General features: G+C 39.7%; 1 protein-coding gene across 1 annotated transcript in view; it reads left to right on the top strand.

The window, feature by feature from the left end:
* Positions 1-7459: 7459 nt before the first annotated feature.
* Positions 7460-12687, top strand: part of arvcfb (ARVCF delta catenin family member b) — a 133656-nt gene continuing 128428 nt past the window's right edge. The window contains exon 1 of the mRNA XM_054610346.1: positions 7460-7531. The gene's annotated coding sequence lies outside the window, so the exon portion shown is untranslated. The remainder of the gene's footprint in view (positions 7532-12687) is intronic.

Raw genomic sequence — 12687 nt, forward strand, 5'->3', positions numbered from 1 at the left:
TAGCAGGGATGTAGTGCGTCACTTAAACACACCCAGAGTCGATTTTCAGCCTTTTTTACTTGGAGAATATCTTTTATCAAACACTTCAGACTGGAATAAATGTGAAAAGCATAAAGCTCCTTTATATATGATTATAAGTCAGGGTCCATTAAGGGAATTGTCTGTAAATTGATGCTTCTCTGACAGTGTAATCCATTTCTGTCCATATCAGTGTTTGCATTATGATTGTTTCAGGTCATGATTACATTTTTTTTTACGTATGTGAATGTGACTTGCTTGGTGTCACGGTGCTTCTCTTCACCTCTGCTGCAAATAGAGGCAGCTCATAACATCCCAGAACAGTGTTTGATCTCCTCACGGCTTTGACATCTCCAACACACACACACACACACACACACACACACACACACACACACACACACACACACACACACACACACACACACACACACACACACACACACACACACACACACACACACACACACACACACCTGCCTCCTTCTCTTCCCATCTCAACGTCCCTCTCTCCCACTTCTCATTCTCTGATACCCCAGATAAAGTCTTCCGCTGTCTTTGTGGATAGCGATGAGAGGCAAGGGTTTCGTCAGGCTGCGGTGGTACCCGTTACATAATTGACGAGTGCAGGGTTGAGGCTGCCCGTCATGCGCAAATCCCAGCATGGATCTTTTATTTCAAGCAGCAGCGTGTAAAAACTCTCCTCCTCAGCCGGTCTCTGTTGTTCCTTCAGGGAGACTGATCGTCTGTATGTTTCATAGGAGTGTGAGGGGGTTGAATTCACAATCACCAGCCCCCGGTTTGATCTGCACACACACTAAAAGAGTCCTAGAAATCGATACTCTCAGCTTTAATCAATCATTACCTGAATGTTATCGTTCAATCCTACCTAAAACTGAGATTATCCGATATGTCAAAGTGTTATCATTTAAGGGCTTTACGTTACCTACCATTTATCAAACTGTGACTTTGTTTTGGGTTGGTGCTATTAATCATTCTGAAGGAAAAGCTGTCAGCTTTTTTTTTTTACCAAGATTGGATGACTTCATTTGTAATGAATCTACTTTCAACAGCAGAACATTATGTTCTTTACGTGGAAAATGATGATGACTGATTTTGTGACTTTGCAGACCGTAAACAATGGAGTGCAGAGAAGCAACCACCTGTAGTGTTACAAATTGTACAACTGTCGTAACTATTGTTTCTTCCACTACCTTTAATAGTTTTACATCAATGTAAACCTTGAGTGGATACGCTACAAGGTAGCTGGTAAGTTTTTGTCCCTGAGCTGACAGAGTTATATCTCTATATTGGAGGAAACATGAGTGAACTCAAGCAGCAAACTGAGACGGTTCAGGTGAAACAGATTTCTCACTGTGCCAGAGGTCTTATTAACCCCTCTGCTCTGATCCACGTGTCAGCCCCCGCTGAGATGAGAGACAGAAAGGTAGCTCTGTATACAGCAGGTTATTGGTTATTACTACTGTCTTAGGTGACAACCCGACAGAATGGAGATGGGCTGGAATGAATTAGCTCACAATAGACAAATTCAGTACGTTCTTGGTTGGAATATTTGCTTCAGTCTATGTTGTGATCAGCAAAATGATCAAATTCCTTGTGGTTTCTCGTAAAAAAAAAAAAGAATGACAAACTGATACTTTACCTACAGGACAAACATCCCAAGTCTTTGTCAACCAATAGTTAGAACATATATAAAATATTTATGAACTATACTTTTACATTAAATGTAAGACTAAATTCTAAAAAAAAAATTTTTTGTAGTTATCTAGTAGAGAGACTGATGCACCACATATACATATTTAAAACATAATTTAAGAAATGAACTAAATTAGTGCTGCATACATTTAAAAAAATAAATAAAATACTAAGCAGCAATGCACATAATCTTCAATCAAGCACTTGCAGATATACGGTTGACCAACACATTTGTTCAGTTGTGCAGTGTTTCATCTGATAAGGCTTTAAAGTCATGGATCTATCATCTGATCTGATCTTTCTGGTTTGTATTTCATTGTCTCATCGGTACTTGTAGCAGCACTGGAAATTGGAATTAATTGAGAGATTGCAGACGGTTAATGGATGAATCATATCATATTTAATTAACTTTCTTTTGGAAATTATGCAAACATTTATCACACTTCATCATTCTGAGTTAATCCTCAAGTGGTTTAGCCAAATAAGCACCACAAGATATTGAGAGCTAAATTTCAAATAAAGCAAAATAATAAAGCTTGAAAACAATGTCACTTTTTTTCCACTTTTCATGCATTCTCATGGTATTAATAATCGTGGAAAGTTAGCAGGCTAGTTTAACTGAATAACAGCAGGCTGGTATGGCTAGAGCTGAGATATTATGTGGCAAGACAGCACAAGGCTGCATAACTGAATCTCTGGTCCGCCACTAGCTTCACATCATTCTCTGTTAAAATGAAATCAAAATGAAATACTGCCAGCCTATCTACAACAAGTTCAATTGACAGCACTAAAAATAGTCACATTCAGACTACTGACTTCAGTTGAACAATGTAACAAGCTAATGGGTTTCTGCAGGCATTTCCAAACCATTGTGGTTAGCTTAATCAAGGCTGTATGCATTGTGGGATATGAGTCTACCCTAAACAAAGGGGGGGGGCGTCTTTTGTTTCACTGCATCTCAAAAGACTGTGGTATGAATAATATCATTATTTGTTTTTTCTCTCTGGAGAATCTATTATCAACTCCAGTCACAAGGTCTGGGAGTGCAGTGTGGCTGGATGGTTCCCCATGTTGGGTTTCTAATACGTGAGTCATCATTAGGTGATGATTCCAAGGTCATGGCTTGGGGATTGCATTACTGATCACAGTCTCCCTGTAATGAATCTGTGACAAATTCATCTTTTCAAAGCAAGCTGCTGGAATATGTAAGAAAACCTAAAACTGCACAGTCCAACGAACAAACAAACCAATCAATTTTCAATCCTTCCCCTTGTACCCTTCAAACTTCTCAGTGATCTCTGTTGCTTTGTTTTGGCAGGAAATCATTCTCACTTAGCCAGGGGAGTTTTTTTCAATCACGCCTTCTCTATTTACATCTTGAGAGGCGGTCCTGATGGGGCTAGATGCTTTCTTCCTGCCTTAAATGAAAGCAGCGTTAGACAAGGTCAGCTCTCTAGGATCAGTGCTCACAACTAAACCACTCTTCTTTTTTGTATGATGCAAGCCTGCCTGTATGTCTGGACTAATGATGATGGACTGTAATTTTTCTCTTGGAATATACAATTAACTGCTGCTCTCTGCAAACACAGCCTGCACACACAGGAGGAGCATTTGCAGTACAATGTGTCCTAGCTCTGCTTTCAGCTGAGCAATTACCTGGAAATACAGAGCTGTCAGGGGATTCTGTTGGAGCAAAGAGTGCTCCAAACCAGCTGCAATAGGTTGCAACTTATTCTGTTTTTATTAGACTGTATACTGGGGAGAGCTAAGTGAAGAGAGCAAAGCAAATGAAGAGAGAGAATGGAGGACATGGAATATGAGTCATATGTAAACCTAAGGCCAAACAATACTTCCTTATGGCTCAGTAGGCTAAAGAAGCTTTCATCCCCTCTGGTGAGTTGCTTTTGCTAACAACTCTCAATAACTTTTCTTTAATTCATTTAGACAGGGTACAATTTTAACATTTTTGTTTTATCTTGTATTTGACCAACAGTCAACGGTTGTTTCTTTTATAGCAATAGTTTTGGGGAAATATGCTTATTATTTTATTTATTTAAAAAAAAAAATGACAAAGTTGCCCAAACAATTATTCATGATGCTCACTGCAGCCGCAGGTATCATGTATCAACCCTGTCTCCTAAAAATTCTGTTCCCATACAAGTAAAGTGCATTCTTGATTACGTTCGCAGGAAACATATTTTCTACTGGATTGCAGTTGCAGTGTTAAATACATTGTTAATTGAAACAAAACGAAACAAAACTACTTGGTTATGTTAATGCAACAAAACTACTTAGTTAGGTTGGGTAAAAGATCATGGTTGGGCTTGAAATAAGTGTTTAACAACATTAAAATAAGTCAACATTGAGCTAAGGCTTTACATGGGACATGAACAGAGGCCTTCTGGGTGAAAGTCCTGTGTTAGTTTGACCCATCCATCCATACCAGGCCTCCTCCGTAGGCGGACTTAAATTAAAAACATATTTGTGATACTTCAAAAACAAACGTAAGCCGGGAGAAACTGTGTTTCTCACAGAGGATGTATTAAATGACTCAGTGTGAGTGTGCATAGCCACTGACAGCTGAGGAAAGACCTTCATCAGTGTCGCATTCTCCAGACAGTCAGCCCTTCAGTCAGTCAGTCAGCACGCAAACCCACACTCTGCATTCATTATTAATCACAGAATTACACTGGGTTGCTCTCCAAACGATGTGGGTCGAAGGCGGACAAGTCTTCATAGAATATGCAATTGTCTGCATAATGCAGGGCAGGTGAGGTATCCGGCGCTGATATGAAGCGCAAATATTGCATGAGGGCTTTGCAGTTATTACTGTCAAATGACGACGCCGGCATCAGGGGCAGTGGTGAAGATTGTCAACACAGAACCAAGAGCAGAAAAAAATTTGCTGACTGGGTGCTGTGTAAATAGATCTGATTGGATGTGGGTATTGGGAGTATCAGCATCAACATTCTATCAGCTTGAGGCAGCTTGACTCATTTCTTTTCCCACATCTTCATTTAACCACGGAAATGCTTTTTTGAACTTACACAACATTGTCTTGTTATTCACACTTTACTCCTCAGAGCTGAACAACACAGGTTCCTGAAGCATTATGACGTCCAATATATGAGCAATGTGTCAGCACTGTATCAGATTTTTGCCATTTACCAACACCTCTTTAGCCACAGGAACCCCTCGACTGCACTCCAGAATAATCACAGACTCCCACTTCTGACCTCTGATCAGCTCCACAGGATCAGGAAGGTATAATGCCAGTAGCTGAGGGTGGACGGAGCATCATTCATTGATTTCTCATCATCACTGACAATCAATCTCACCTTTCCAAAACCAGCTTTTTGTCCTGCTGTCCTGTCAAACCAAAGGAAAAACTACAAGAGCCAAATCGAGAGCATCGCATCACATTAAGTATAATCAAGGCACTGCTGTGAACTGTGACTGTGTGTCGAGATAATCCCCATTCAGGAGCAATGTAAAGTCTCGTCCAAAAGCAGAGACAGAGAGAGGCGAGGTGATAACTAATGCGGCCAGGCTTAGCTCCATCTTTGATGTTTGAACCAGAAATCCAAGGTGCTCAGAGCCTATCTGTCCTTGAAGTAAACACACCCAGGAATCCCCGGAGAGGGAGAAATATTTTAATCCCAGAGCCAGCTTAAACCGGGAGAGGAAAGTTGACTTTGTATTGATTTTTATTTAATTCTTTGGAACTCACTGTGGGTGTCTTCTGATCATACTTAATGAAAGATTACATGGTTTCACTCCTCCTCTGATGCATATTTGGCCTGAAGTCTGAGCTGCATCTGCTCTTAAACATCATTATCAGTAACTTTTGCTCTTAAACATCATTATCAAGGATCAGTCTAAACCCAAGTTATACCGGAGCGTACTAGCTAATAATTTGAAATGAACTTGTGTTGACCTCATTTTGGGAATTGTTGTTTTTCAAATAAATATTTCACCAGAGCGAAGTGTTGCATGAAGTATGAGGCAATTTTTTAGGAACAATTACATCTTATTCAACCCTCTATTCATGAAATGAAAGTTGGCTTGTGTGGAAGCGTGTGTAAGGGTGCCTTTGATTTCATCACCTGTGACACCTTCAAGGGTGCAGTCGATCCAGCAGTTTTGCTGCCAGGCTTTTGTTTTTGCAGCCATCAAAGGCAGCAGAGCCACTGGACAGGCTGATGTGAATGGCAGAATGATTCATCCCATGGTATGAAGCATCAAAACCAATTTGTGCTGCAGTATTGGACACTGGTCTCTTTTTTTGTGTGTGTGTGTGCCTGTGATGGTTTTATATCTCTATAGTCTACAGGTGGTGCAGTGTGAATGCTAAGGTCAGGTTGACATATTGGTTTGTTGAAGGTAACAAGTAATTGTTGCCTCATTATTGATAATCAGATATTGGCCAGACAAGAACTGCTAAGTAGACTAGATTTGTATGTGATGCTCCTAGATGGAAATTGTAGAGGCAGTAATAGCTGTTATATCTTGTTGCATCTAATTGCGTATTTGTATAACTATCCTGGGTTCCCTTGGAGAATATTAGTCTCTAGAGAAATATTGACTAGATTTTTTGATTTTGGACATCAGCCAACACCAATGAAAATACCTGTCTGATGAAATGTGTATTGAGCAGGGATTTAAAGGTTGACACAGAAGTAGCAAGCCTATGTTTCTCTAGCACAGAATTCCAAAGCCGTGGAGCATTCCCACTGTAGGCGTGTCCTGTTCATATGGGGCCCAGAGTTTACAGATGTATTTTGGGGCTTGAACTAAATTAGCCATTAACGTAAAAAGAAAAATTCTGAAATGTAATTGGAAGCCAGTAAAGGGAAGATCCAATAGAGGTATGTGATCACACATCCTTGAATCCTTAAGGTCCTTCGCTGCTATTTTTAAAACACCTTATCATAGAGAGAACTCTGGCTTTAACAAATTTAAATTAAATAAAAAGGCAGGGATAACTTTCTCCAGATCAGAAGAGAATAGAAAAAGTCTAATTTTGGATAGTTGTTTATGCTTCATTGCCGGCAACAGCCATGGCTGGAGACATAATGTGTTTGGGTTGTCTGGTCCTTTTTTGAGCATGCAATATCTCAGGAGCATCTTGAGCCTTTTTCTTCAAATTTGGAACAAATGTCCACTTGCACTCAAGGATGAACCAACTAAAATTTGGAGAGGTCACTGTGACCTAAGAAAACACGTTTTTGGCCACAACTCAATAACTCATATACTAATTATGAAAACGTCACAAAAATGGTTGACAGTATTAACATTTTGGACTGACATGGATGTTAACTGTAAAGTGACTGCTTAGCAGAAGCATACAACTGTGAGGCAGTTATTCTAGATCGAGTGAAGAAACCAGGACCTTTAACATCAGAAACTATGGTCAGGTTAAAAAAGGACTTGCAGGTATTTAGCCACATGTTTAACATTCAATGACTGGATTTTTTTTTCAAAACAAATGTCCCTAAAAGGAAGCATGTAAACAAAAAGCAGTTGTGGACCTAAAACAGAGCCTTGTGGTACACCACAAGTGATTGGCAGGAGAGGATGAAACCATATCTATTGTATATATTATACTTTATATGTGTCTTTGTAATATGTAAGAGCCCTTTAGTAACAATGCACTGTAAGCGGGTTGGCTAAATACTTATGTCCTTTTTTGTATCCCCAGATCTCCCCTGGTGGACTGAACAAACGAGTCGACTATAACCGAGCTACGCCTGTCCTCAGTGTACTTGTGGTCTGACGGCACTCACCGACATCAAAGGTACACCCGCCTCTCTCTACACCTCTAGCATCCTTTAATCACTTTGTTCAGCTTATCATTGCAGTAATTACATTCCCTGGCAGTTTTTTAGACTTCACTTTCTCTGTCATATCTCCTCAAGGGAGCTTCACTTTACTTCACTTCACTTTGTCGGTGAAGTGCCTTGAATATTTTTTATTTCAATACATTCAGGAGCTTTTTCCTCCAGGACATGTGCTCTGATTTCAATAATTCTCACAGTTGAATCAGCTCAGGTAAATTCAGTCAGTCAGTTGAAAGGCGGCCTTGGTTCTCTTTACAGTTTTTAATATATTTTAGAGTTGAACAGGAGAGGATGATATTTCTGGTCCAGCTTCTAAAGACAGATTCAACTGTGTAATTGAGTGTTTGAAGTCTGTCACCTGTTGAAAATACAACCTATCCACCTAATTTCAATTTGGTTGTCTTATTTGCGGCAAAATACTTTATTACTATTAGAAATAATGACTGCTGATCATTTTTATCAAACCGTTGGGCATTTATTTTAGTGTATTCAAAGAAACATCTTTGTTTATTCTTTAATCATCTTCTCGAGTACCATCTTTTATCTCATACATCTCATCATACATCTCTAGTGGTTACTTTACTCTGAACCTTACCCTTCTTATTGTTGGCTGCTTATAATGTAGTACCTGAAGCTCATGTTATAGTCCCTGATCAAGGTAAAACCTAAAACCAGGGGTAAAACCTCAGAATGTAATGCAATATAACATTTTTGAATGGAAGAGAAGGCATGTAAAGCAGACAACTCTTGACAGAAGCTTTGCACAGCCCAGTATTGTGTAGCATATTTATGTTATGGTGAAGTATATGACTATCTATTAGTCTTAATGTGTTCCATCTCTTCAAAGAGACTAACAAAGACATGTTTATGTGTGTGTGTATGTGCGTGCATATCTGTTTGTGTGTGTTTGTATTTGTCATGGTGCCTCCACATACGATTCTAAGGAAAAGGATGAAATAAAATATGGATGGTAAACAACATCTACAATTATTTTCTTCTAGCTGTGAAAGTGATCAGCTATGGGCTCCACAAATCACTCGCTAAGCTTTGCTTATCCTGGCATCACTCAGAAATACCCCTTTGGGAATTAACACTCACTATAATGTTCCTCAAGCAACAATGACTGGAATCCTTAATTGGTGGGAGGTTTATTCCTGGTGTCAGTGCATTTCTATTTTATGTGTTGCATCTTGTTACACATTATTCACTAGTATCAGTCCAGCACTATTTAGAATATAAGATGTTAATTGGAGATGACAATCATCTTCCAGTTACAATTTATTATACTGTAGCCTGGCAAATATGGCGATCTTTGGTAAAGCTGCCGCTTATTCTTAAATATAACAACACATATGTGCTGCTGTAATGTCATCCAGTGATGAAATTCCCAACACAGCAGATTGTCATTGTGATGAATCACTTATCTGTCAGTCACTCTCTGTAAGAGCCTTGACATATTATCTTAAGAGCCTGAAATGAATGGCTCTGAAATGACAGTTTAAAGCAATGCAATACCCCATAAAATCGTCAATTTACCTTCTGACTGTATGACTGTATAATCATCCACAGCCAATGCGGGTAGATTGAAGACCACCACTTCCAATCATGCGCAGCAGGAAAAGAAGCAGGTGTTTTTAAGTACCCAATTGTGCCACTGAGAGCTGCATCCTCAGATGGGCACATGATGGGTTTAGACAAGGAATTAATTTGAGCCACAATTACAGCCTCTGGAAAGGGGCAAATTGGCGTTGAGTGGGGAAGAAAGGACCCCACCACCCACCTAGTCCCTAATCAGGTGAATGCTTCTAACTCAATAACGGGCACTGATGGCCACACTCAATTATCCTCATCCTATACCTCCCAATCTGTTCCCCCATCCCCCTAATAACCAAATCTCAAACCCCTCAAGACACGTGCCACATGCTACTTCTGCTCTGGACAACCTCCTCAGTAGCTGTAGACCTCTTTTGTCTCTGCTCTGAATCCTGATATAAAATTAAAGTCAAGGCATGATTTTTCTTTGGTAAATATGGCAATTTGCTTTCTTGCTGAGAGTTGATACCCTTCTCATATCCGTCCTGTAAATATGATTATATTGCATAGCTTAGCATAATGAATGGAAAACGCTAACCTGGCTCTATCCAGAGGTAATGAAATCCACCTACCATCACATGTGAAGCTCTAAACATGTTAAAACCATATATTGACATTTTTAGATGTGGTTGCAGGCAAATTTTATTATCTCAAGACAGACCAACGGTAGCTGTTTAAGCAAAGTGGACTGCTCGCTATCACTTAGCGTACAAAGCAGTACAGTTACATTGATAAAACTTCTCATTGTTTGGTAAAACACAACATGCCAGACAGACAACCAAGATACCAACAAGACACCAAACATAACGCCATCTACAGTCCGGATTCACACACGGACACACTTTACATTAGCGTACAGATGTAAGAGTGGTATCAATCGATCTCTTTGCAAAAGCAAAACTAGCTTATTTACCTAAATGTTTAACCGTTCCCCTTAATTACTTAATGACTTACAGTATGGCTTTCTTTGCAGAGTATCATCTCATTTGACTTTCCTTAAACTCACAAGACAGCCATCGGTTGCAAAGCATGAAGGGTTTCAGACCAAGTCCTAAGTGAATAACAGGTTATTTTTTACAGATGTAGGATGGCCTTGTTGCACGTTGCATCTTGTCACGTTGGTGGTTTCAAAAGGAAGTGATAGTTAAAAGCCATAAATCTACAGTAGTTGTATAATATCAGTCGACTGCACACACAACACCCATACCAACCGGCCAAGTTTGTGATGCTTTTCACCAAAGGTTCCAAAGGAACAAGAGATGCAAAAAATCAAATGTTGGTTATTCCAGCTTCCTCTGTTCCTCTGTGCTTTCATGCTGCTTAAGGCGGTAACGTTTCCATATACACAAAACAAGAATTTCATCTTGGCAATGGGGGAATCACAAAGGATCCAGTTCAGGCAGATATGACATGGTTCTCCCTTCCAGCCCTATTTTTTTATTATTTAGTTGTGGTGTCATATGATGAGATAACCAGACCCCTAGCTGCTGGCTCATTTAAAGCTCTTCTTGAGAATAACAGCACTTAAATGCTTGCCAGTTTATTACAGAGAGGACATGATGGCAGAGGGTCTTGTCACTGCAAGATTTGTTTTAGGGGAGTCCAATGGACCTGATGAATAAGGTGCCAAGGATTTATTACTGGATTTTCCAGCAAGCCTTTGATGTTTGCGAATGCAGCATCTCATCTGCGGATCCACACTCAAAATTGTGGCCGTGTGTGTGTGTGGATATATTTATCACTGTGCTATTTTTAGAGCTGATGGTTTGTGCTGAAGTGCATAAAAGCCATGCAAGAGCTCAAGTGAAGCAGCCAGTGATGTGCTGCGTCCCCTACACATGGAATATAAGACTGTTTTTCCTTTTAATTAAAGATGTTTAAGCCTAAAGAGAAGTACAATCTAAAAAAAACTTTGTGGAATTGATTGAACATTTTCCTTTTTAAAAATCTCATCTCTTTGATCAATGATCATCCCCTCCACTCATAAAGAAGCATCCACCAATGACTTTCCTGCCCTTTTGAGATTCCGTTCCAGTGTGTAATTGAGGATGGGGTTAAACGTGCAGATCTTGGCACTGTTTTTTATCCCCTCTGACACAGACCATTAGCAAACATCTGTTGAACCAAACCTTAAATAAACAGGGCTGTCATGGTGGCAGAGGGGAATTCTTCAGATGCCCCTCCCTGTGCTATTTTCAGTAGGCCCAGAAGTTGGTGTTTAATGATAAGCTGTGGGCGTAGCTCACATGCCTGCCATTTTATTCCCTTTACGTCTCAGGAAGCAATGGCTTCACTGCCCCCCAACTCTCCAGGGCTGGGAATCATTAGACTCTGTCATCAAGTATGTCCAATCTACATGGCATGGTACCCTGTTGCTGTCGTTTATCTCAAGTGGTGGACAGTTTTGAAAATAGACAAGGAGGCTATTTTTGCAAGTTGTCATTCCCAGGAGTGTTTCCATTTTGAAACTAAGCTACCAGCTGATGACTGTCAAATCATTCCAGTCAGACATATTTTAGGGAGATTAATGTTTCAAAATGGTAGATTCCGGATTTGATAATGAAAACTTTACCTAGCCATTGCTTCATGGCTAAGTAATGAGAGATCATGTCCACATACAGAGGTAAAGTAACCAAAGGAAAATGTTCTTTCATTCATATGGATGTGGAGTTTAACTTTTAAAACACAGGCTCCTCAGCATGTATTCCTTTGTGAGGAAGAGTGAAGGAAGAGTCGTGTCAGACGAGACTCCACTCCAGATAAATAAATGATCAGCGCTCAACAAACATCAAAGAGGGATTGTGTGCTTCAAAGGGAATAAAGGCCTCACTCTCACCAGGTCCTATATCGAAGAATAAATCCTGTGTATGCGCACACGCAAACACTCTGTTTCTGTAATCCGACCTGTTTAAGATTCTAATGGTTGCATCTGCATTGATCATTCCCTCCTGAGCCAAACCACCCTTCCTGAATATTTGTCTTTTGCGGTGGCAAGCCCAGCTGGAAAATACCCAAAATGCTTTGATGTAATGTGTCTCCTGCCCCATTTGCCAATTCTTGGTTTTTGTAAAGAACCTTCTCTCTTTAACCTTTTGATGTCTAAAGAAGCATTTCTTACATTTCTGTTTTAAAGCCCTAAATATTGGACAGAAGGATTCCCCTAAACGCAGTGTACTTTGTTTTTAAAATGATGCTGACTGGCTCAAGTTCACCTCGGGTTGTGATTTTTCTTCAGCTTGACAAACATGCCTTTCACTCTATGATTCAGCAGTCCAGTCCAGGGCCAGAACATTATGTTACATCCACATACAAAACATATTGCTTGGCTGTACCTGTGAAAAATGTTGCTTGTAAAGTTAAATGTTTTGTAAAATGTCCTGGATTAACCCACTGGCAGAAATTAGCTCCTAAATCCTTCTTCCCTATTGCAGTATGTATTATATTGTTATATTGTATTGATATTGTTATTTAGTGGTAAATATCCTCAAACAAGTATTTGATTTAATTCAATTATTACCAT

Source organism: Anoplopoma fimbria, chromosome 13 (assembly GCF_027596085.1).
Source record: "Anoplopoma fimbria isolate UVic2021 breed Golden Eagle Sablefish chromosome 13, Afim_UVic_2022, whole genome shotgun sequence".
Lineage (NCBI taxonomy): Eukaryota > Metazoa > Chordata > Actinopteri > Perciformes > Anoplopomatidae > Anoplopoma > Anoplopoma fimbria.